Source organism: Podarcis vaucheri (assembly GCF_965113315.1).
Source record: "Podarcis vaucheri genome assembly, chromosome: 6".
NCBI lineage: Eukaryota > Metazoa > Chordata > Lepidosauria > Squamata > Lacertidae > Podarcis > Podarcis vaucheri.
This window is the reverse complement of record NC_138764.1, coordinates 47,355,798-47,382,896: the sequence shown is the minus strand read 5'-3', so window position 1 is coordinate 47,382,896 and position 27,099 is coordinate 47,355,798.

Genomic DNA, 27,099 nt, shown 5'->3' with positions numbered 1-27,099 from the left:
AATTCATTGTGGCATCTATACTGAAACTGGGTGTGAAAAAGACAGCCATCCATCACAGTGACACCTGAAGGAGCTAAAGAAACTTTTTACTATGTCTCTATAATGAAATACCTTGATGGTTCAAGATCCTGTCTGAAGAAGTATAAAAACAGTCTTGGAAGAGGTACAGGCAGTGTCAAATAGCATTGAAAAGAAGCGGAATAAGTGACTTACAACCCTCTTGCTAAGATTTCTACATACTCAACTCTCCTCTGTTATGGGGTGGGTATCCTAGATCCAAGAGCAGAGAACAGGAGTGGCTGCAAGCCCTGTCCTCTGGCAGAAGAGACACTGAATTTGGGGGGTGCAAAAAGTCAAAAGTGTAAAATCATGCACTTGGAAACCGAAGAAGCTTTTAAATGTTTGGTGTTCTGTTATGTTTTTTGTATATTCTTTTGAAAGCTGCCCAGAGTGGCTAGTCAGATGGGTGTGGTACAAAGAAAAGATCATGATGGTGGTGGTGAAGAAGAAGAAGAAGAAGAAGAAGAAGAAGAAGAAGAAGAAGAAGAAGAAGAAGTTGTCAGATGATAACTTGCTGCCTGGAATCAACAAAGAAGAGCAGGAGATCTTGTGATCTTGGTCAATCACTTGGTGCCTATAACTTGGTGTCTATAACGTACACATTATCAAGTGCTCACCCCAGACTCCATTCCAATTTTTGGAACACCTGGTCACACCAGAGTCCCAGTCATGCATACGTCTATGTGTAAGTAGCTACTAACATGTTGGCTTCTTCACTGTAGTGGCGTGGATGCCCAGAGGTGGTGCTAGCAGCATGCCCAAAGTATGTTCCTACTTCTGAGCAATTGTGTAATGGGGGTAATTATAATTACACAATGATGAGGGCTAAGGCTGGGTCATTTTGCAGAATCAGACTTTTTTTTGCAAGTGTTAATATGCAACTGATTTAAAACGCTTTGTTATGCTAATTCATTCATGCAGACATGTTACATTGTTTCAGTATTCTATTTTATTGAGTTCCCTTAAAAAGAGAGAACATATCCTCAATTAACAGCATTTTTTAAAATAAAAAGGTTTGTCTGATTCTGATTTTTCTTTTGTCCTTTGTTTCCTTAAACTTGCATTCCAGGCAGCAAATCTTATCAAGGCTCACACAGTGCTCAGATTAAAGAATCATTTATGACATAGATCATGTAGTGACCTAGATTTCAAGTCTGCACACCTGCAATGTGCTCGGGGAAATGTTACAGCTACTACACAGATTTCACATTGGGTGGGTGGAGATTATGTGATACTGCTGGACGTAGCATGAACATTGTAAGGGTGTTGTAAAATACTGCATGCAAAACATCTTTCCAGGATTTAGTCTCTAGAAATAAGGTGCAAATGACTTCAGTTTATTTCGCAGTAGGGAAGACAGAGAGCTGCCTTAAACTAACTCAGACAATTTTGCCCAGTGGTGTTTGCTCTTGGGGGCAGGGGGTGTTTCCTGAATCCCAGGAAGAGGGTTTCCTTGTTCTCCTACCTGAAAAGGGGGCAATCAAAATGATCAATGGGTGGAAGAAGCATCTTTATGAGGGAAAGTTACAATATTTCAGTATGGGGGGTTGGTTTTTCAAAAAGGCAAGAGATGGGAAACATGATAGAGGTGTATTAAATGATGGGTGGCTTAGAGACCTCTTGTATTCTGAGAGAGGTAGAAAAACTCCACCTAGCTCACCTTTGGTTGACACTGGATTAGTGCATCACTCTGTTGGTGCCAATTTTCCCCTTGCAGCCACTAAATTTGTGGGTGGGCAAAAATGCAACACCCCAAAAATGTTGTGTTCCAAGGGTCAGAAGAGGCTGAACTGGCCAGGTGACAACATTGGGCTTGATCCAGGCCCAGTTACTGCACCAGCTCCAGGTTGCCCTTTTCCACATGCATATTCCATTCGGCCCTGCCAGACAGTGGCCAGAGGATTGTACTCTAAAACCTTAGTGTTGTAGACAAGCAGCAATGCAGGTGTTTCCCCAGTTTCTCTTGGATTTTTAAAATGGTTGAATTTGGATCTTAAAAATGCAGCTAAATGTGTTCCACAGCAGAGGGAATTGTAAGCAAGCAAACACATTTTTATATATTGTACAAAATAAAAATGCACAGAAACAATATAGTAGCCTGGGAACTAATGGAAAAACAAAAAATTCCAATACCATAGTAAGAAGTTGTTTGGGGAGAAATCAGAATGAATTTATTGAAAAGGAGTAGTGTTTTCCCAAGATGTTTCTGATAAACCCAAATCTGAGCAATGTGTGTTGCCTATTATTATATGGGATTTGCAAGAACAAAAGATCTAGTCACTAAAAAAGGTTAGTTTCAGTGCAGATTGTCAGAGACAGAGATTTATGAGGGCAAGATGGGGAAAAGACTGAAAGGTTTAGTAGAAATATTTCATAAGAAAGGGGAGTTTTTGTTCTTATTCATTGACTCAATTATAGAAATGAATTCTCAGTGGAAACTTTGTCAAGCCTCAACCAGTGTGGCAGCACTATATTAAAATGTATTATTGGCATTCCAGTTGAGAGGCAAGTGAAGCAAATATATATATATATATATATATATATATATATATATATATATATATATGCTTTCGTAGATTTTCACGGGTACAGGAATGCAGGTTTTGGTGTCTTCGGGTGTCTTCCCGTGTAAGAGTCGGGGTGTCTGTGCGACGTTTCGACGAGGTCTCACTCGTCATCTTCAGGCTGGTGCTTTCGGCTTCTTGTTACTCCTCCGATGAGTCGGTTGTGGAAAGATATACACACACACACACACACACACACACACATATATATACAGAGAGAGAGAGAGAGAGAGTCATACCTTGGGTTACAGACGCTTCAGGTTGCGTTTTTTCAGGTTATAGACCGCAGAAACCTGGAAGTACCTGGATGGGTTACTTCCGGGTTTCGGCAGTCGTGCAATGCGCAGAAGCAATAAATCGCGCTTTGTGTATGCACAGAAGCACCTAATCACAACCCACGGATGCACAGATGCGCCGCTGTGGGTTGCAGACGCTGCAGGTTGCGAACATGCATCCCACACGGATCGCATCCACAACCCAAGCGTCCACTGTATAGGCAAAAAGAAGGGTTTAAAACTCACACGTGACACACACACTCTACAGCTACTCTCAAAGCTACAGATAAGTTTGTAAACTCTTATTTTGAGTTGATACTTTGCTTTTTACCTTTAATTGCTTTTTTAAAAATCCAGATGATGTAAGGCCCTATTATATTCGTTTTCTTTTGGTCAATTATTATTATTTTACACCCCCCCCTTTAAATGGTTAGTTAATGCGGTGATGATATAATAAAAACAAGAAAATTTGATTTGACAAGAACATGATTTAAAACAGCAAGAAAATATATGCATCTTCTATAAAAGCAGCATCAAATACATAAATAACAACAGCTCAAAACAGGGGTGGCAAATTTCTTGCCCAAAATTCTTGTGGCACCTAAGACATTTTTAAGCCTGCTTTTAAGTTTGGCTCAGATCCATTAGATCTGCCCCAGCCACTCTGTGTGGCTTCCAACAATATAACATGATAAAACATCAAACATTAAAAAAAAGCTTGCCAATACAGGACTGCCTTCAGATGTCTTCTAAAAGTTTTGTAGTTCTTTATCCCCTTGACATCTGAAGGGAGGCCATTCCATGAGGAGGGTTGCCCCTGCCAAAAAGTGTAGAGAACTTGTGTAGGTAGTTATACGAATTCATGCAAAGGAATCATTGTATTAGCTGATGTGAAAGAGAAATGCAAAAGGGCACCGTTTCTTCTTCAGCCCAGATTGTACCGCACATATGTAGCAAATGGCTCCTCAGAAGCATTGTGAGAACAATGACATGAAGACTGGAGAAGAACACCCACCATGGCGAGGTGCCCACTTCATTCCTGAGGTGCACACAAGTATTGCACAACTGCATCATTTTGGCTCTCAAGGTAAATATGCACTGAGCATAGGCAAGGGCCTGCATCAGGATGAGTTCCATACTTGAGGTGCATAGGCTAGAGGGCTCTGAATTGTGCTCATAGATTACCTATTCACTACATGCACAGTCAAATGCAGCCCAAGAGAGAAAGTGGAGTGCTTGGCTATGTCCTTCATCCAGAGAGAACACCATCTGTGCATGTACCTCCACAAACACATTATATCAAGAAACAAGGTGATTTGTGATGAACTGTGCACATAATCTCCACCTTCTCCCTTGCCCATAAGTTTTTGAGCTATTTCATTTCAAGGTCATATGATCTTATGCATCAATTTATAAAATAACTAATAGGAGTGAATTCAAATGCTTTGAAAAAGCACTTGTTCTTTTCCATGTACTGAATGAAGTCCCAATTTAGCTCTTACCTGCAGGTGGTGTTTTTTCTCCTCCAAAAGCATATCCCACCCCACCCTGAATCACTAGCCAGAGGAAAGAGGAGGACATAGGGGAAGGGACTTTGCCTCATCACTTTCCCTTCTCAGGTGGTGACAACGTCTAATATGAACAAGCCCTTGGAGAAATTCACAGATTTATTCTTTAGTGTTCAAGGTAATTGCTTGGTTTTGTTGCTGGAGAGCTGTTATACGTTAACGTGCTCTGCTGGCTGGGGTTCTCATCCCACAAATTAAAACACTCATTTACAACCAAGCAGCATTTGTAACGGAATAAGATTGGAATGTTCCTCAAGTGCAATGGAGTTAAGCAGTCTAAGGGATTCCTGAGACAGGATTTTGATTATGCAAGGATGAAAGAAATTCGATGCTTTCTTGATTTCTTATTGCCCTTTCTAATTTCTCCCCGTAAAATGCATTGTCTGTTAAAGGCTGTGGTAATGTCTGTATCTCTGGCATAAGAAAAGAGGGTTCCAAGGGAGCTGGTTTTACTGTGAGTAGTTTTGAATTGGGAGACTCCTTGCTATTTAATGATAATGAAAGGTAATTATTTCACACATGGCAGAGAAAGAAATTCTTCAGTTGCTTTATAAGACAGCGATGATGTATGGCCGTATTCACACTAACGCAACTAGGACACAACTTCATGTACACTTAGGCTGCATATACACCACACTTCCAATGCACACCGAAAGCACATTGTTTTCCCTCAAATAATCCTGAGAACTGTTGTTTGCAAAGCTACAATTCCCAGCATCTTTATCAAACTACAGCTCCCAGAATGCTTTGGAGGAAAATAATGTGTTTTAAATGTATGGTGTGTACATCAGCTCTGTTGTCCTCAACCTTTTCCCGGACATACTTGTACAGCAAGATGGTATGGCACCCTGCCCATCTGCACCCAAAATTTGTGTTGCTATACTACCTGCTCTGCATTAACCTATCCAAATTTTGGTGCTCGCAAAAGGATGTAATATATTGATCCTCATTACTTGTACATATCATGGTCTTATTTCTGAGAACAGATGTATGACATGTGTCAGTCAGTGGTGCTCAGGCAGTTTCTCCTTCCTGCCCTTGTGGAAACAGCTTAGAACTCCACACGTTGCACCAGCTAGCAAGTACAGAGGTGTTCCTTTGTAGATGCAGCTGCTGCTGTCACTACTTAGAGTATATCTCAGCTGCCTGGGTGCCCATGGCCTGCCAACCTCACCGACACCAGAAAAAGACACTGATATCATAATGAGAGGGTACAGTAATTGGCACATCTACAGGAGGAGGAAGAGGAAGCAGGACAGGCTTATACAACATCAGCTGCACTGTCCTCAGATCCAAGATGGCAGATGAAGAGGGGGAAAGAGCAGACAGTGTTGAGCTTACCCTTATTTTGTACTACAGGCTGATCCAGCAATCATTATTGACATAGTGGAGAAATTTCCCGGAGCTTTCCAAGCTCAGTTCCTTCTACCAGGAACTGCACATGCTGAGATCGAAACAATGATGTACCGGTAACTGCATCACAGTGGTGAAGGCAACTTCAGAGATAGATGAGCTCTAATCAAGGGACAAATGGTACTAAAGACAAACCCCATAGGTCTACCCAAGAGAAACATATTGAGAGCTATTGTTCTAGCAGTTTTCAGGCAAGTACACCCAGCTTCACCTTTTCCTATTTTAGGCAACTACAGACAGATCCTCAATTTCCTGTTCATTAGGTAAGCTACCAGATACACTTAGTGCCACCTTTACATCCTGACAAAGCCTCTAGTTCCTAGTATAGTTATGATCCTGGAGCCTTTTTACGGTCAAGCAAGCACTCCACCACTCATTCTGTATCTCCCACCAGATCCAGCTTTGTCTTAGCTCCTGGGGCCAGAGGTGAAATTGACACGCCTATATTTATGGTACAATATATGAGCTTGTGCTGGGTGACTGGGTAACTCAGCCTGCTTAATGAGTTCTTCAGGTGTGCTGGGGCTTTTTTTCAGGTTCCCAAGCCCTGTCCTCAAGTGAGATTCCTGTGGAGTCTAAATCAGACTTGTTCCTAACAAGAACATTCTGGAAATGTGTTGCATCCATAAGTCACTGTCATGGCTGTCAGGTAACTCAACCCATAACTGCAAAGATCTCCTTCCATAGGCAGAAGATGCCCAGCTCTAGGCAGCCTCCTTGCCTGAGAAGGGACAGCAGAGAGCCACTGGATGTGGGGGCTGCCAGCAGACCCAGTCAGTGCCTTCAAAGTCCTGCATTCTCAAAGATATCTGAGATCCATTGAAAGTGCACATCATGTCAGCCAGCCAGATGCACACTTTTAAAGCCCCTCCTCCTCAGGTAGAAGACTGCCCAGAACAGAAAAACATTCCATTATCTATGATTTAACTTCCTTATTTTCCTCATTCAAATGAGCTTACAGGCCAAGAGGTTGCTAGCTGAGAACTCTAGGGTCAGTTCCTTCTCATTGCATGCTTGGGCTATAAACTTTTCACTCATTACTTTTCCCCCTACTCAGCATGGAATAGGTTGGTAGAAGGATAAACTTTCACAACAGAGTGAGGGGCTTGGGAATCAATACGTAACCTTCATGGTCACATTCTCTCCTCCATCCAATTGGCACATAGTCCTGCCTTGATTCCATATATTACATTCTCTCCTAGGATGGCCATGTGTCCTACTGCACATGAAAAAGTCCTCTATTGGAAGTTCTCTCTGGTCCAAGTCTGGTTCAAAGAAACACAAGAAGGGCGGGGAGGGGCCTTGAAGTTGACAGTCAATAGTTAGCACCTGGCAATCAAGCATACACAGGTCACCTGTTAAGATGTATTGTATTTCCATTTAAGTTAAGGCAATCTTTTCTACATTTATATCTATACTTATAAATCAACACAAGCAGATGGGATACAAATCTGTGCTCTCCTTTTTACTCTCTTTCGGCAACATCGCCCTGATCTTTCCCTTTCCCTAACACGATCCTTAACAGAGCACAGGAAACACAAGAAAGAAATGCTATCTTCTCTAGATCCAGAGCCATTTTGTCTGCACCAGGCATCAAAAATTATAACTCCCTGAGGTGCATTTGTTAGGGCAGACATTGGAAGTGTCTTCGGCATACAAACACGGACAAGACTGGAATGTGGCTGGTGTGCAAAAATAGCAAAGGGTATAATTAGCAAGACTTGAGCTGAATTAGATTTTCGCTACACTTCTGCTTTCAGCTGATTGAATTAATGGAGATGATGTTTCACAAAGTTTGCATAGAAATAAGTGGCACTGTGGAGAAAATCAAGTGGGGGCTCTGGGGATAGGAAAAAGCACAGGAAATATCTAATAACCCCCCAGCCCACTCCCACTGCCAAGCAATATAAGGCCTTGCTAACATTTGGAAGCATGGATTTTAGAACACTAACTTTGAACATGACTTGTTGGTCGAAAGTCAGTTTTCCAGAATTTCTAGTTATCACATTTACACATACATCCCACACACCGTATGAAGTTTATGTAATTCTATGTTAGTAGTATCCAGCCATCTACCCTTTGCCAAGATGGCTTTAAATATCCATCCATGGCTAGACACTGCTATGGTCTAAGGATTAATGTAATAAAAGTTGTTCACACAACTAGGCTGAAGTCAGTCATTCAGTGCAAGAGCATAGAAAAATACAATGTTAAGACTTCAGTAATCTAGTCCAGTGTTTCCCAACCACTGTTCCGCGGCACACTAGTGTGCCGCGAGGTGTTGCCTGGTGTGCCGCGGGAAAAATTAAAAAATTCAAAAGATTTCTTTTTTAAAGTCAAATTTTCGATTGGGGCGCCGTCACTAGATGACCCCTGGGGTTCCCTCCCTCCCTCCCGCTCTGCGCCTCCCTCCTCCTCCTCCGGGGAGGCCCTTCCTGGCTCTCGGCCTCTCCCCCTCCGTCCCAGGCGTGGGGGCTGCCGGAATCCGTAGTCCCCTCGCCCTTGGGCTCCACGCCCGCGCGGGGTGCGCGAACTACGTTTCCCAGCGTGGCCTGGCGGGCCGGGCGTTTTGTTTGAAGCACTCTTCTCCCGGCCATGGAATGAGCGCGGCGGCGGCGGCCGGGCGGGCAGGGGCTCTTCCGCGCAGACCCCGCGCAGCCTGCCTGCGCCCCCGCGGAGATCGGGCGGCAGGATGGAGCCCGGGGATCCCCGCGGAGGCGGAGCGGTGGAGGCGGAGGCTGCCCCCCAGGTAGGGCTGCGTCGGGGGGGTGTTATTTTTGCAATGCTGCATCCGCGCCGGAGGGGATGCATCGGACCACGGGGAGACCCCTTGGTGGGCGTGCAAGGCAATGCATGTGTGCAGGCAATGCATGGAGTGCAGTGCAATGCAATGGCAACGCGGCGCCCTGCATGCATGCATGCAACTTCCACTGGCGCTCCGGACTTGGCAGGTGAGGGGGGTCCCCAGTGGGCGGCAGAGAGAGCCGGGAGGGTGAAGGGGAGCCGGGGGGAGCAGCGCTGCTCCCCGAGCCGAGCCCGGGGGGAAACTTCGGCGTCGTTGCGCCGGGTGTTGGAAGCGGAGGCTGGCGGGGGCCCCTCACCTGCAAAACCTGGTCGCCTCTCATATATTTCGTGCATTGCATTCATCGCCCACTTTCTCCTCCAAGGAGCTCCCGGGGGCGCGTGTGGTTCTCCCCGTGTTATCCTCGCAACAACAGCCCTGCGAGGTGGGTCAGGCGAGTGGCCCAAGGGAGCACCCAGGGATTGTCCTGGCCAGGTGGGGTGATTTGAACCCTGCTCTCTGCCCGGTCTTCGTCCTCATTTAGCCCCCACATGTGCATGACTGTGCATGACTGAGGTTTTCCCCCCTCGTCTTGGCTATGGTGTGAGTCTGTGCTGTTAATTAATGGGGTTCTGCCTTCGGAGAAGATGAGCCAGCCCTCAAGGAGGTGATTATGTAATTTAATAGCAATTCATGTCCCTCCCGGCATGACGCTGCGCCCTGACGTCACGGGGCTGTAATGGTGGTGTGCCTCGAGATTTTTTTCATGAAACAAGTGTGCCTTTGCCCAAAAAAGGTTGGGAAACACTGATCTAGTCAATGCTTTTTGAATTATGGTGCTGCAGGAGACTCTTGAGAGTCCCATGTACTGCAAGAAGATCAAACCTATCCATTCTTAAGGAAATCAGCCCTGAAGGGCTCACTGGAAGGACAGATCCTGAAGCTAAGGCTCCAATACTTTGGCCACCTCATGAGAAGAGAAGACTCCCTGGAAAAGAACCTGATGTTGGGAAAGATGGAGGGCACAAGGAGAAGGGGACGACAGAGGACGAGATGGTTGGATAGTGTTCTCGAAGCTACCAGCATGAGTTTGACCAAACTGTGGGAGGCAGTCGAAGACAGGAGTGCCTGGCGTGCTCTGGTCCATGGGGTCACGAAGAGTCGGATACGACTAAACGACTAAACAACAACAAATCTAGTCAAGTCCTTAACCCACAGTATCAAACAGACACTTGATCCAAAGGGTATATATGTACTTGATCAATAGGTACCATATTAAGTTTTCTATTTGTCTCTCATTGTTTCACCAACTCCTACAATCGTTCTTCCTGCGTCATATTTACAAAAGGTTTTCTTGGCCCTGAGATTTTAGGGTAACAAATGTTGTGATGGTCCAGGAGAAACAGCTGGACAAATGCCAGGGTGAAAGGCAGGCCAGGATGTGTGTTGTTTTTTTATGAACACCAAAATTAAAACAAGAGAGAGTCTTGTGGCATTTAGAAACTAAAACATTTCTCGTGGCATAAGCTTTTGGCTTGTTTTTCTTGCAATACACTAACATGGAAACCTCTCTGGAAATCAGGGCAGTTCAGTACTACTCAGAGACAAGCCCCAAAGTGCTCAATGGGGCTTGCTCCCATAGTTTCAGACTATGTTCAGTTATGCTCCCAGGGCATCTATAGGTCTCGTTATTGTGAGATATCTAAACACATACATACAAATGATCCAACAATATGCAACTCTTTCTTTTCTATTTACAGCTTGTGACTCATCAGGAGTAAGTCCCATTGTGTTCAATGAAGCTGATACTACTGGAGTATATCCAAGGGTGGCTTTTTAATATCCTGACTTTGCCATACCAAAAATCTCCTTTCTTTCCCTTAATGAACCCTGAAATGGCATTTCTGCATAGAACACAAAACAAGCCCCAGGGCAGACTATCACTCATGTTTTAAAGGCATCATTCAACCACGCATGACTACATAGGTATTTTGCTCAATATTAATTACCTGGAAGGGACGGGGGGGGGGGGAGAGAGACCAAAACTGTCCACAACCCCAAAGCTTTATGCAAGTCTATCAGATTTTGTCCAGTGCAGGCTCCTTAGAATGTAAAGAGCAGAATCCTTACAATTACAATTTCTCTCACAGCATCTTCCTCACCTCAGTTTATGTGACCAGCATCAAATGAAACCTTTGTGTTAAGTATTTAATTGAAGCAGAACTAGGACCAGTAAATCCAGCAGCTCACTCACCCATTAGACTTATACCCTTGCTTTCTTTTTTTAAAAAAATGAAACGAAAAAGAAATTGAGATGCTGCAAACATCCTGCACTAGAAGAATCTCCTTTTGTGAGATGTCAGCAGGAGACAATATATTCCGCTTGATAATTATGTACTTCTGCACAATCACGTAGCATTATATACAAAATCATCACACTGCAGAGATGAAAACAGCCTGAAATGCTAATTAGTTCCAAAATTAACAGTGATTTGATTTAATGTTGAATAAAGGTTTGCAGCGTTAATTTAGCTCAAAATGGTCACATGCTGGCGTTTTAAATAACTCAGCATGTCTTGTTCTGGATGCACAGAACTGCCATCTATTTTTAAAAAAGTAGCAGAACATGCTCTGTTTGACTGAGCACCCAAACTCAATGGCTAAATCATCCAGCAACACACACCCAGTGCCCCCTTAGAAGTATGGCTGGGAAACGCTGCAACGCCCCAGTCACCCTTAGGAAATGTAGGCCATACTGGCATTATGCAAAGTGGCAGAGGGAATAAACAATGAGGTAAGTCTGGTTATTAATTCAAGGCAGAGAAGCTGCCAGTTTGCAGATGTGGCACTATGAAGAGCACATTTCCAAGCTTTAGCCATAGTGGGCCCAGCAGATACACAGCCCCAACTGGAACACTGGTTCAGTCCTACTTAAGTGCATGTGTGCATATATACACACATATACATATAAATACACACACACCTTTTAATATGCAATGTGATTCAACTAAAGAATAAAACATTGGTTCCAGAATACAAGTTTCAATGAATCAGCTTCTGATTCTAAAAATAACAATTCATTTCAATTTATACATTTCTGATGCTAACAGTTCATAGACACTAATATATACATAAGCACTTAGGTGGCGATAGGCATATAGAATTTCCTGTTAGCCTTCAGGAAATTACTCGTTTCCTGTTCGTCTGAAACCTCAGCTAGAAACATGGCAGTCTAGAAACATGTTAAGTGAATCAAACCAATTCACATCTCCTGGATTAATACATGTATCAAAATGCAATTATCGTTTGGATTTTGCACTTCCTTGAATTTTACAACACAGTTCTCAGCTCAAAAAAGTGCCAAAATGTATAAAATGCATATATTTGGGGGGAAATGCATTTATAAATATGTATAATTTTTTATATAATATGCAATTTCTATGCAGATTTCTGTAATGCAGCAACAGGATGAAAGGACTTATTAATGAACAGATGCAGAATTGTCATGGACCGGGCATTGACTGAACTGTACATCCCTTGTCTTACCCGGTGGAGAAGATGGGCTTGGGGAAGGCAACTATACTAGGGGGAAAGATATACTGATTTGAAAAACCATATTCAGCCCTATATAAGCTACAGAGTCGGAGAAATATTTTTTCTCTGTGTCATTCTGGGATTTGGGCAGTAGAACTATATGAGTATCTCCCATGTGTGGTGTTATACACAAAATATAATCTGTTCATACTCATGAATATGGCCTAATGAACAATTCCTGGAAATTCCAGCCAGGTATTCCAGTTAAACAAATCCAATAACCATATTTTTATTGCTTTTAAACAGAATACTAAAAATGTGTTGCACTTGTTTTTACTCTTCTGTAGGACAGAGTTCTATTCTTAGTGCAGATTCTAACAGCGCAATCCTATACATACCTACTCAAAAGTAAGTCCCATTGAGTTCAATGGGGCTTCCTCCCAGTCAAGCGAGTACAGTATATGATTGCAACCTTAGGTAAGTACATTCAGATAGCTAACCAGTCCCTTGTTAAAAATGTCATCTTGAACACTGGATTAATGGCACAGCTGCAGAAATTCAAAAACTGAAATATTGTAAAAAATATTTCCAGACATTGGTATAAAAACAAAAACACCACGTCAAGATATTATGGTTAGTGTTTTAATGGCAATGTATCTTATTTATTTATTTATTTATTTAAAAACTAGCTACAAAAAATATGTCTTTCCCCCTCTATTTATGTTAATTTGACATTTATTAATGTGCACAGAAATAAACCTATATTTGGCTCAATGCAGCAAATGTTGAAATTATGACAACAGAATTTAATGATAAATTGATATTTGCTGAGGTGAAAAACGAAATGCAAAACCGGTCTGTCATTTCCACTAGTCATCGTTGAGATTAAACAATCCTGCAGTTTTCTGGTTCAGTGAGTGTGGAGAAGGTGATACACACACACACACACACACACACACACACACACACACGACAAGAAGCAGCCTGTGTCTGGCAAGCTCACACCACTCCATTTCCTGCAGCTTCAGCATTCCAGGAGCACTTGGACTGTGCTACACTTATTTTATTGTATAGTTCAGATGCACTTGGTCCAACCTCATCTGCATTTGCTTGGCTCGGTGAACCATTCAGTTCAATTATAGCATATTATGCATGAGGTAATTGTTTAACTTTATGAATTAACTTCCAGGAGGATATTAGGGGGAATGAGACACAGAGCAGAAAATTATCACTGGGGAAACTTCAGGTGACACTTTTGGGACCAGCCAGCAGCCAATTCAGGTCATCAAGTGCAGGAATATTTGTAACCCGGCAGAAGAAAAAAGTTCTGAAACAGCTGGAACATGTCCACTTAACATCGCCTAACATCTCTAGAAAAACAGGAGGTGTGTGAATGGGTAGCATCTTCTTGTACCCTCAGTAGCGTAGCGTGGGTTGTCAGCACCCGGGGCAAGGCAAGTAATTTGTGCCCCCTAACCCGTGGATTTACGCCCCCTAACCCATGGGTTTGCGCCCCCTAACCCTAACCCCCAGATGTTGCGCCCGGTGCGGCCGGCCCCCCCTGCACCCCCCCCACGCTACGCCACTGTGTACCCTCAACCCCAGCGAGAGAGGCAACGTATTGGAACACAAGACCAAATTGCAGTCATCTCCTCTATTTATCTTATGCACAAATGGGACAGACAAATGGCAAGCAAGTTCCCTACATTCACTGCATATGCAGGTAGGACTTGAAGCACCTGAATTACATCTAGCACAATAAGAGTTTACTTAATTTTCTTAGACACCTGATCTCCTCAGGCCTATGCCTGTCTTTGGGACAGGCTTTTACTGCAGCAAGATATCTGTAGTATATAGTATATATCATTTCTGTCTCTTTAAGGCCAGCTGTACTGGATCAACAGGTGAGGGCTATATTGTCAGGGTTGGGCCAGATGGCAAGCAGATGCTTCCGCCAGCAGGATTAGACAAGCTATCTCATTTAGAAATATTGGTTGGCACCCAAACAACAAGTTAGACTTGGCCACGGTTGGCAGCTTTAAGATCTTATTGGTTCTTTGTGTCACATGATCCCTGCTGGCCTTTGATTTGATCCCTGCCATCTAAAAAAACCAGGGTCTCAGGTAGCACCTGAGATGAAAGTCCTCTACCTGAGACACTGGAAAGCTGTTAGAAGAGACAAGAAAAGACAACATGAAGCCCTCCAGATATCAATGGACTGTAACCTTCATAATCCTTGACCACTGCTCAAGCTGTCTGGGGGTGATGAGAATTTGGAGTCCAATAACATATGGAGTATGCTGGATCGACTACCCCTGAGGCAGACAGTCTGATAAGGCAGCCTCCTGTGGTCCTATTCACATCAAACAATTGATTAGAACTTTTGGTCCTCCAGATGTTGCTGAACTACAGCTCCCATCATCCCTAATCACTGACCATGCTTGCTGGGTCTGATGGGACTTGTCATTCAGCAACCACTGGCCAAAGGTTCTCCACACCTGATTAGATTATCACCTTGGTTCTACTCTGTAACCACCATGGCTGGCTGGCTGGCTGGCTGGCTGGCTGGCTGGCTGGCTGGCTGGCTTGCTTGCTTGCTTTATTTATTTATTTATTTATTTATTTATTTATTTATTTATAATTTGTTTCTTGAATTTATATACTGCCCTATACCTGGAGGTCTCAGGGTGGTTCACAAAACAAAAACCATGGTTCCACCATGGTAGGATAGCTAAATAATAACTAATCTGTATCCAATGATCTTGTACATGTGTCATCTCTTTGTTCCTTCTTGACAAACCCTGTTGTTTCCCTTTGCCTTTATCCTGTCTGTGTAATATGAATTTCAAGTCTCTTCTGAGACTGTAGCGCTTTGGGGTCCTGCACAGCAGCTGGCACACATCTGACACCCAACCTGCACAGGTAAGAAGCATAGATGACCCGTTATCACAAACAGGGATGTATTGTTGCAACCTACAATTTTCCGTAGGTTGGATGTGATTGTGTGCTGTACAGAATTATAGATGCCTCCCAACTAATAAGAATAAATCACTGCATCTCTTCTCAGTAAATGCTCGGAAGAAATCACTCTTCCTCAGACATATGCCATGAGGTGCCAGTTATCATAGGCAGGCAAGTGAGGAGGAGAAGATCTGACATCTTAATGGGTTTGCCCTTCAGACCCTTGTAGGGAAGAAGGAGAGAGAAAAGTGGAAGGAAAGCCGTTTATCCTCCAGAGAAAGACCCCTGATTTGGATTTAGCTTGTGAGCCCGGGGTAAGTGGAATACATTAAGCAATTTTATTTGAATTATGGGTGGGTGGCAATCTGTGTTAGTGCACTCTGCTTAAGAGAAGCAACACTGAACAAGGAAGGAGCTTTCAATTCCCATGGAAGAGACCATACTCAAGTCCGATGAGGGGTTCAATTATGGGACAATGAACAGGAAAGAGATTGTCTTGACTGAGGCTGCCACCTTCCGAGAATACTAGAACTTTAAGTTTTGCTGGTTCCAGAAGTTAAAAAATGCACACACACTCAGTTATGTCTACAGCAGGGGTGGCTAAGATGGTGTTCTTCAGATGTTGTAGGATACCAGCTTCCATCAGCCCCAGAAAGGATGGCTAATGGTCTGAGATTATGGGAGCTATATCTGATAACATCTGGATGGCATATTGGCTACCCCTAGAAATGGGCCCTGACCAAAGCTCTGCTTGTACATAACAACTAGAAGACCCAAAAAGGGGTGCACACCCTTATTCACATCAAAATATGCATTCAGCAAGTATAGTGATGCCAACTTATGGTGGCAATGCATAGGTTTCAGCTGCAGCTGCTACATGAAGATATTCCTTGCCAGAGATTCTAACCACCTCATTCCAGTTGGGATTTATTATATGCAACATAGTCTTTAGGGCGAAAGAGAAAGAATAAAATTCTTTTATTCAACTGTGAAATTAAATGTGGATTAGATCTGAACTGATCTGTCAGCGGATTCGAGGCGTCATGTGAATTGCTCTTATTGCTTAAGCTATCTGACGCTTACATATACGAAATCTGTCCTAAGAGTAAAGAGAAGGGCACTTTTTAAAGCGGGTTAAAAAATCATAATGCCAGATTATTTCTGTGTCTCCCAGGTAGCTGTGGAATTCAGGGGGAAAGCAACAAAACACGTATTGGCAGAGACAGTTATTTCCCTCCCTCCCCCCCCCCCAATGACTCACCGAGTATAATCCATTGCAGAGTTTAGGAGTACGTTGGGGCCCCTTTAGAAAGGATGATTATGACAATGATTACCAAGAGGTCCCTGAGAAGTGTAAAAAAAATCATGCTGATTAGCTTCCAGCAGTGCCATCCAGCCTTTGCAAAAGAGCCTGAAGTGAAATGAGAGGGATTGTCCATTGCTGTGTGTTAAGGGGAAGAATTCAAATTGAGCATCACGCTGGGCAAGCACATCGAAAACAAATACCTGTGACAAAGGCTCCCTGCAGAGTGGCTGCATACATCAGATGCAGTGCTTCCCTGTACACAAACTTTGTGATGGAGTTAAGGTCCATTTTGAAACTGGTTTTAATTGTGAGTATCAGTGTGTTTGTTTTGCAACAATGGCAGCAGACTCCGCTGGTGGAGCAGCTGCAGAGAGCAAAATGCCAAAGGAAATAACAATTTAGCCTGTGATCCTTTAGGATGGAGCCCTTGTGCCGAGACAGATGCAGGATTTTTTCTGTTTGAAGAGCAAGCAAAAACATACTGCTGTGGTCTTATTAATTAAACTCAGAAATATCAGCAAAGCCAGTTTGGTCACGTGACCTTCAGCTGTTCCCATAAGTTTCTGCTATTGAGGCAACTGAAGAGACAACCCTCTTCTCAGTCAGTTGAAGGAGTTGATTTCTTCCCTCTGAATCCTGGCATTGCACCGAGGAGCTCAGGAAGGTGCTTTGTGCAAGACACAGAAGCCCTGTACAGGCATTATTGCTCCTGTGCTCATCTGGACAGGAACAGGAAGTCATCCAGTCACCCCGGTTTCTAGTCTTCACATGGAGCATTACCATTTGTAATGGTGGAGCCTTCAAGCACACAGCTGTAAGCATGAAGCCTCTATAGCGACAGTCATGCTGTTCACATGAAGACAAGAAGGTGGCACTGTTTGGTACATCCACACTCCCATGTTGATGAGCATAGGAGCACAAATGTATGGTTTGGGCTAGTGGCAGACCTGACTTTGCTACCAAGTGTACACTCAGCATGGAGCTTCAGCCAGTTATATTCCCCTGAAAAGTGTTTACTTTACAAATGTGCCTTTGTGGCGTCTGTACTTTACAGCTTTAGTGTACACTTCAAACATCCTTTGTAAGCAAGAATTGTCCTGAAAGGCAGTTAAAACTGAACAGATTGGTATGAAAAGAAGTAGTGGCGTGTGAACTGCACCCATTCAGAATACAGAGAATATTTGAAATCACTGCAACTGAAATAGCAGAATATCAGGGACAGGGATGAAATACATGTGTTAATTGTCTACCGGCAGGGAACACACAAGTTGTAGTAGTTTATACAATTGATTACAGCCCCGCTCCCAATTTGCCTTGAAATGACTGGGGTAGAATAGCATAATGACAATGTGATTTGCATAATTAATTACATAAATGACACAAGTTTCATAATTTTACCACAGCAGACAGTGAGACAAATGTAGGTTTTGGTGGAAGACAAACTGCAGCAGAAGGTAAACAGTGCTGCACGTGACCAATACAGGGCAGGGCAGAAAACAATGCCTTCGTACATCCCTAGTTCCGAGCATACACTCAAAAATCTATACACCATTTCTGATCTTGCCACTCTTTTCCAAAGGAATACCAGAAATGTACCAATACACCTAGTATTAAGTTTTCATAAACAGAAAAGTGTGTAAACAGGTAATCAGAAAAAGGAAAGACGAAAGACAAATGTACTATATGAAATTCTAAGAACAGCGATGACTGATAGCAGGCTCTACTCTGGGTACCACATTGCACTACATTTTGTTTCATTATACGTTGGATAGCTCAGTGAAAACATCAGTGTGGTGTGCAGCCAGCAGTAAGTCTATGTTAGGGATTATAAAGTAGAAGGCTAAAAATAAAAGTAGCCTGAAGGGTAAAATGCCTTTCTATAAATCTATGGTTCAGTTATATTTGGAATGCTATGTACAGTTCTGGTCACCCCATCTATAAAAGGGCATCTTAAGAGGCGGAAAAGACAGAAAAAGGCAAGCAGATCATCAAGGGCTTGTGGCACATTCCTTAAGAGACAGGAATGGCTTACCCCCAGGATGTGGACCTGATTCCACACACACACACACACACACACACACACACACACACTCTTCTGGTTTCCATAACCTACCAGTTTTGCTAGCAGCATCAGCAAAACTAAAAATATAGTATAACAGGCATGCATACCTCTCCACTCACCCCTGCCCCATGATACAGATGGGTTGTTCATTTGCTTAAGGGGGAGTGATAATCCCCTTCCTCATCTGATCATTCTGATCTGTAGGATGAGACTGTGTGCTTGTTTGGGAGGATATGTAAGAGTGTGCAATAGTTTCAGGTGGCCACACACGGAACTGGCATTGGTTGGCCAAGGGTGACTACAACTTTCGGGTAAAATAAGAAAAAAAAGATTAGCCCCTAGTGGGGTGTCTGTGTTTTAAACATGCTTTAAATGCATCGTGTGTACATAGTCTATGAAAGAAGCCAACCACATATTCTCAAGTGTGACAAAACGGGAATGACTTCCATGAAAACAAATGGGTACCACTCAGCCTTGAAAACAAATGCTGCCAAATCCAGAAAAATGTGCCTTGACGCCCATTCAACCACACCTTAAAACAGCCTTCCACTTTCCACCAGTGCCCTCCTGATGAGTTTTCACTACAATTTCTATCAACCAACACATCCAGCAGTTAGAAATTTTGGGAGTTATAGTCCAAATTGTTGGGAAAGCACAAGGTTGGGGAAAGCTGCCTTAAAGGTCCTCACTCTAATTGCCTAAGGTTCTTCCAATAAAAGTAAACTATCAGAGGGAAATGGCATCCACGTCTATGGGTGATAGGCTGAGTTGAAAAACTGTGATGCTGTTGGTTTGTCAAGCTTCCTAGAACAGCTCTGAGGTGGTTTACAAAATTGCATGGCTGAAGTTACTCTGAATGTTCTGTGTAGGAAGACCCTATAAATACAAATGAATGTACCTTCCTTTTTCAAGCAGGCTGATAACCTCCATGTGGTTCGGATATTAACTGGTCCTCTTACACACCCTTGCAAGGACAGAAAGCTATGCCATATGGGCTATGCATGTATGTGAGCTTGTTGCCCCCTAGTGGCTCTGCTACAGAAGTTGCAAACAGAACTACTCTTAGTGGTTCCTGAAGTCTGGGGCCAAAAAGAGTCTCATTTTGAGGGCTTTTCCACACCAAGGAGGCTAATTGTAACCATCTCGGTCATCAAACCCACCTTGAAGCCATTTTCCATTGTGAAAACAATCATCATTGTGCAGCTTTCCAGTATTTCTTATGGTTATTTGTCTTTTAAAAAAAGGTGAATATTTGCCACAATATGGCTTCCTCAAGACTGTTCAGCTATCCATAGCCTTTCATTGCTTAACTGGAAGAATATCATTGGTTTACAGTGGCAAGTAGAAAATAATGCTTCTCATCGTTAGTTAGATAATTATATCCCGCCTTTCTTCTACTTCGGAACTCAAGATGGCCTACATGGGATTCCAAGGTAGGCTTCCATCAAGTCAGTTCCCAGGTCTGTTTTGTTTTAGCAAAGTAGCTGTGTGCCCTTAGACCATGGTCTGGGGCTGAGCACCCTCAAGACTCTCTGTGCCATAATGACGAAAGGCACAGGTCATTCTTACAGTATAACAATGTGGAGGTTAGCAGTTTAGATCTTGAGTGTGTTAGATCAGTGGTTCCCAATTACTGAGGACCCCCTATTTTTCAAAAGCCAAGCCATGGACCCCCTACTTTTGAAAATTTTGATAACTCTATGGTAGTTACCTCTGCAAACCAATTTTTTGAATTGGCTTGAATTGGCTTTGAATAAGCAATTGATTTTAGGTATACTAAAACAACAGGCCATAAAATTTGTGATTTTACCATGCAAAAATTACAAAAAATTAGTTGGGGGGGAGGCAAGGGATAGGGCCACGGACCCCCTGGGTGCATTCTGTGGTGCCCCAGGGGTCCCCGGACTCCTAATTGGGAACCACTGTGTTAGGTGTTTTCATTGTTCTCAGACACATACAAATGTTTTAATGCTCTGAGTAGCTGTGCAGGGCAGTAGAGAATACTTGTACTATGAGCTCTAAAGAGTGTAGTGCAAGCATGATGCAGTATTAACAGTGCCAGCAGGTAAATCGGGATTAAAATCCTTGCTGACCTGGGCTCAGTAACACTCTCTCATTCATAGGCTTGCTGTGAGTATAAATTTAGAGCAACCCCTCTAAATGCTGCCCTGAGAGCCTTGCAGCATACAAAGGGGAAAAAATATTTCTCTTGCTTAAAATATTTTTCCATTGTAAAGTGGAAAATGAAAATTTGTTCCATTAGAAATGTATATTTCTCCCTCCAAACCATGTCAAGTTTACATGGTCACCTACTGATTATTTACAGGACTGTCTTTTTATGCACGCACCTCCTGCTATATCTTTTTTTCATTACTCTGGTCCACACTGATAACTAATTTCATTCATTTGTACATTTCTGATGCCTGTTTGTTATATACTTTCCTTGCCTACAGCAAAGCTTGCTCATGAATTCATCTGCAACTTCATACACTTCCGTGCTAATCAGAGAAAGTGTTCGTTTCCTAGGCTAGGAAAAGGGATCTCAAATTACATATTTAAAGATGCGTCTCAGCTCAGGGAGAATTAAAATCCCTCATTACTTTTAAAGGAGGCCAACACAACAACTAATAGCTACAACTAAATTCATTCACATCGTTAGTATTCAAGACTGTCCTTTGAACTCCCGTCCTTTTGCTTACCAGGCTCGCAGCTTGACCTTCCCAAGTCATTGGAATGGATGGATTTTATGGCTTTAGAAACAGCTTTTCATTCTTCTGTGTTCCTGTTGATAACAACCAAGTACAAGATTGGATTTCTCAACCCACAGGTGAAATATTGAAAAGAAATAATCATTTTAACCACCACTGTTTACTGGTGTTAAATAGACAATATTGTTTCTCCATAAGTCAGGGCCCAATGCAGACCTTTAGATGTATTGGCTTAAACAGAAAACACTTTTATCAGATTTAACTATAAGAATGATAATTGCATACATCTACTTCTAACTATTTTTTAGGGAAATCAATGATCAAGCTATTGCAATCTGGTAAAAATCTACATCTTTGCTCACAAAATCTTTTAGAAGAAAATAAATATTTACAGCATCCTCTAATATTCAAATCTCAGCAATTCAGATCTGTTGTTTTCATTAAGTGCTTCATCGTTTCACGGTTCAATAACATCTTTTGCCGCTTTATCCAGGCAATCAATGCTAACTGACTGTTTTTGCAGTATTCAAGTCCAAAACATTTGGATCAGTTACAATCCTCAGGCTACAAAGCAAACTCTCTTTGCACCAGACTGGGCAGGTGGAGGGAGCTGGGTTGGGTGGATGTATCCCTTCACTGGCTGCCACTGGTGATGAGCTCCCCTGACAGCCACCAAGAGGTCCAGAAGAAGTACTGCTTGACAGGATACCTGCCAACAGTAGCCCACAGAAGAATCTAAAACAGTGAATTCTGGGGGCTTAAGGGAGAGGGAGTAAGCCAGAAGGCAAGGGGCCTTCTCAGGAGTTGCACTCACCCTATGAAATGCCCTCCCATCAGATGTCAATGAAATAAACAACTAGAAGACATCTGACGGCAACCCTGTATTGGGAGGTTTTTAGTGTTTGCTATTTTGCTATGTTTGAATGCAATGCAGCTGCTGGTGAGGCAGTGGCGTAGCTGCTCTGTTACCCTCTGCCAGCAGCTGGCCAGAGTTTGGACATTAGAAAACATTTACCAATAAAATGTTGCACACAACAAGCTATTTTGTGAATATCCAGGCTTGCCTTCTCTTCCTTGAAGGATCTCTCTTTGACTGCAGTTTTAACATCCTGGCACAACCGCCTGCAATGCAGGAATCTCAGCTAGCTAAAGCATCCATGGCAGATGACCACCTGACCTCCACTTAAAAACCTCCAAGGAAGGAGAGTCCACAACCTCCCGAGGGGAACTGTTCCACTGTTGAACAGTTCTTACTGTCAGAAAGTTCTTCCTGATATTTAGTTGGACTCTCCTGTCTTGTAACTGAATTCCATTGGTTTGGATCCTACCCTGAAGAGCAGGAGAAAACAAGCTTGCTCCATGTGCCATGTGCCAGCCCTTTCGGTATTTGTAGATGGCTATCATATCTCCTCTCGGTCTCCTCTTTTCCAGGCTAAACATACTAAACATCGTTTAATAGCTCTGCAATACAGCAGCACACAACCAAAAGGTGTCACACTGGCTGTTCATGCCATGTCAGACTGCTAAATCAAATATCCAAATTCATGGATATTTGGATTCATGAGTGAGCTCACAGATGCCAACATTGAGTTTTGAGAGAAGAACATTAGAAGGCAGGAAGGTTTGGTCACTGGGGTAAGAGTTAGAATCAGCTAACTCCCAAGCAACAACAGCATTTTATTGGTGGCTTCTGCACAGTTAAATGTGCAAAAAGCACTGGTCTATGGCATATGAAAGAATAACACGTTTAATGAGTTCTCACTATGCCAAATTACTTTAGTCTTGTCCTGCCCAGTTCACCCGGTTGCACCTAAGTGGATCTGATTTCCAATCAGAAAGCAAATGAGCACTTGACCTATATATTTCCTTTCATATTTATCCACACCCCAACTTCTGTTTTCAATGACTGCACAAGAACAATTCCTGTGGGGGTCTCCATTCATTTCAAAGAAACATAACTAGCAACAAACTCAGTGTAACATGGAATCGAGAGTTCTGCGCTTCCGTTGTAAAGGATGGAGAAATAATACACACCTGAGCTTCAGGGTTCAGAATATTGGTTTGGAAAAGTATTTTAAATAATAGGTTTACCTGGAGAAAGTAAATTGATGTAATTGCCATGTTAGCTTCCCCTCATGCAATATTCTGAGAATCTATAAATATACCAGCATAAATTCTGATCTCTCACAGACCAGAGTAACACTACTCATTTCAGTGGAGGTCTCCTGGATTTACACCAGTTTCAGAAAGTAGCTTTTCTGTATTTAGCTTTAATTTAAAAATAAATGAATTTTCCACAACACTGACAGTATTGACCTTGCATATTATCCAAATAGAAATTTTTAATGAAACAAGAATAACACAAGAGTACATTTATAATAGATATGCAAATATTGGTCTTTTCTTAAAGGTCTCCCCATCTACACTCATGGGGCTTGCTTGCCTTACGTGGGAGGTGAACCCAGTGTGCATTTATTAAAGTGACAGCAAAAAAAGGAGTTCATAGCTACAGTCAGAACATCAATTAGATTTTTTTTATAAAAAAAGAAACGAAACATTACAAAAGAATTCTGCTTCTGGAGCTCTCTGTCTAAGAGAGATCATATATTAATTTGTCTCCTTCCTCCTCAGCCCAGTTTTAACTGCTGTCATTCCAAAGCAAATCCCTACCTTGGGTGGACAGATTAAAAACAACAACATATAGCCCTTCTACATTCTATAAGAATCATTCTACAGTGGTACCTCGGGTTACAAACTTAATTCATTCCAGACGTCCATTCTTAACCTGAAACTGTTCTAAACCTGAGGTACCACTTTAGCTAATGGGGCCTCCTGTTGCCCCCGTGCTGCCACCGTGCGATTTCCATTCTCACCCTGTGGCAAAGTTCATAACCCGAGGTACTACTTCCGGGTTAGCGGAGTTTGTAACCTGTAGCGTCTGTAACCTGAGGTGTTTGTAACCCAAGGTACCACTGTATGTGTCTTTATCTTCTGTTGTCAAGCATAATTCACATTCTATGTGCATGAATAGGCTGGTTTACCAGGGATTGGTGGGGGGAGGGGCAGTGCAAGCATAAATAAATAAATAATCTAACTTCCCGTGTAAGCTTTGTGGTAGCAAATTACGATGAATGTTCAATAAACAGGTCCTCTGGAGGAGCCTTTTCTATTTAAAAGTGAATTCGTTGTGCTAGGGCAGCAACATGCTTTTGACTCCCTCCGGCAAAATACTTTGAGTCTGGAAGCACCCTTGGGAGAAATGCTAGTGTAGAATTAGCAACCGTTCTCTCCAAATGTTCAAATGGCAATGGATGTATTTGCTTCTGCCCTGTTTTCCAACACCTACATTCCACCCCCCAAGAAGTAACCATCAGGGGTTAGCATTGTGAGGTATCTGCAGAGGCCCACACCCTAGCCCTACCCACTGCTGATCACTACTAACGCAACCTTGATGGCAACCATCAGGCCCAGACAAACAGGGGAAAGGACATGGTGCTTAAATTGCAAGCGTGTACCTAGAAACACGACACAAAAGGTAATCCAGATGTGCCCTAAATTACTCTTGATGACCACAGATTTTCTTAGGTGAGGGGAGCAGCTCAATGTCAGAGCGCCTGCCTTGAATGCAGAAAGTGCCAGGTTCAATCTCTAACACCTCCACATGAGACTGGAAGCATCTCCAGTCTGTGACCTCAGAGAGCTTCTGCCAATCAGTGTAAACAATACTGAGCTACATGGACCAATGGTATAAAGGCAGGTCCCCATGTTCCTTTGCCCCACCAGCTTTCCTGACTGGTTGCCTTTGGTGACTAATTCCAGTCTTTCTTTTCTCTTATACCTCTGCTTTGCTGTGTCTGTGTGCATACACACTTAGATGTGCTCAAGCGATTAGCCTTGGGAATATTATGGTTTATATATTGAGTGGACATAATTGATTTGTTCTCAGATTATTTAATGGCAGCAGGTGGCAGCTCCCTAGCAAAGAACGGTACGCCAGCGACAAATTACTTTCTCATATGTTATGCTTGTTTCCTTCATTATGGAATGTACTTAAATGCATCAAGGCAAAGTCAGATGAGGAAGCCGCAATTGATTTCTTATACACTTGCCATGACCCTGTGACAGATTTTGTGAGCTGGTCTAGAGAATGGCCCATGACCAGGAAGAATGATTGTTGTAGTCTAAGAATACCAGGAGGACCTCAGTTCCCCAACCTTAATTTAGGATGTTGATTCTACACCCTCACCACACAGACACATCTTCTTACCTGCCTGACATTAGTAAGGCTCTGTGCTGGCTGAAGCTGACGGGAATTGGAGTCTAACAATATTTGGAGGTCTACAAGTTCCCCATCCGTGTTGTAGATTATGTGTATTAGCATACCCCTTAACTGTCCTGGGGAAAGGGGGCATCCTGTTTTTCCCTGCAAGAGCATGATGGCCATTTTGGACACCATGCTCCCAGACAGTTTGGAGACATGATATTGCACTGAAAAATAGCTTTTTGGGGAACCACCATCTTGTGTGCCACCTCCAAATGATAATTTTGGGGCTGCCATGCTTGGGGGAAAAAACATTTTTCTCCAGGGCCACAATCTTGCACAGGTCAAGTGACTCACATGGAAGTGCAGCCCCAGAAGATGGTTTTTCCATTCATCGCATTGGAGGGTATGTATCAGGTATTATCTGCAAATATTAGAAGAAGTTGGTCTCATTGTGTACCATGCCAATGGGTTAGGTATGGGGAAAGCACAAGTAGATTCAGAGAGAGGGGTCAGTATCCTGCACCCACTAATCACCAATATAAACAGTAGCTAGAAAAGAGTTAAATTCATTCTCAGTCTTCCTTCCTCTGAGCTCTCTCTGGCATTTCCAAATCTGCTTCAGGCAGTTGGGGAAGTAGGGATTGCTGTAAAACAATTGCAGCAAACAGCATTGATAAAAGGAGAGCATTTGCACATTTAAGGAGCTTGGGGAAATACCGTTCCTTGCTCCTGTGAAAATACTACATTTGATCTGAACATTGAAATGAGTGAATGTTCTGTACATCTCTGAACGTTGCCGCTTGTATTTCATAATCATTCTTCTGTGGTTCTCCTGGTTTAAGTCGTGAAACCAATATGAAGACATTTTCACACAGACAGGTGCAGTCTCAGCCTCAATCAATCATTCTGTAATTAGGAGCCTGTCAAGAAGGGCTAAATATATGTTCTGGGATTTCAGCACTGCTGCAAGCTTTGTGGATGCAAAAGTTTGCCAGGGAGGAAACTATGGAACAGCAGCATCTATAGACATCAGAGACAGAAATGCTAATTTGGCTTCTGCCTATTGTTGCATAATAATTAAGTGCCAATCCTCACAACTTTCTGGGATGGCAGAAAATGGGCTGAAAATGATACTGACCGTTGTTTGGCTAATGTCCTCACTCAATACACTTTTGGGAAATAGGCATAGATGTACCAACTCATGACCTGCACTTGTGGTTAGGTGCACAAACTATTGCTTCACCACAAGGCAACCAATATGCTGGTTTGTTTCAAATCAACTTTCTGAGAAGATTCATCAGGCTACCACACACTCCTTTCAGCAGATCTCCACCCCTTCCTTCTGAGTAGTCAAACAACAGTTTTAGGGAATAACAGCTGAGGGTGGGAGAGAGCAGCGACTTTAAAGCAAGAAGTTGTGAGCTTGGCCCATCATGCAGAGATCCAGAACTGGTGGTGCTGATGCTCATTGGCACCAGTAGGGCAGAAGACAGTGAGGCCAACAGTAGATGGGAGCCGGAGCCAATGACAAGCAGAGTGAATGGCAGTTTTGCCTTGTCCTCCATCCTACTGAGTTCTATGATGGCAACATTCAGGAAGAGG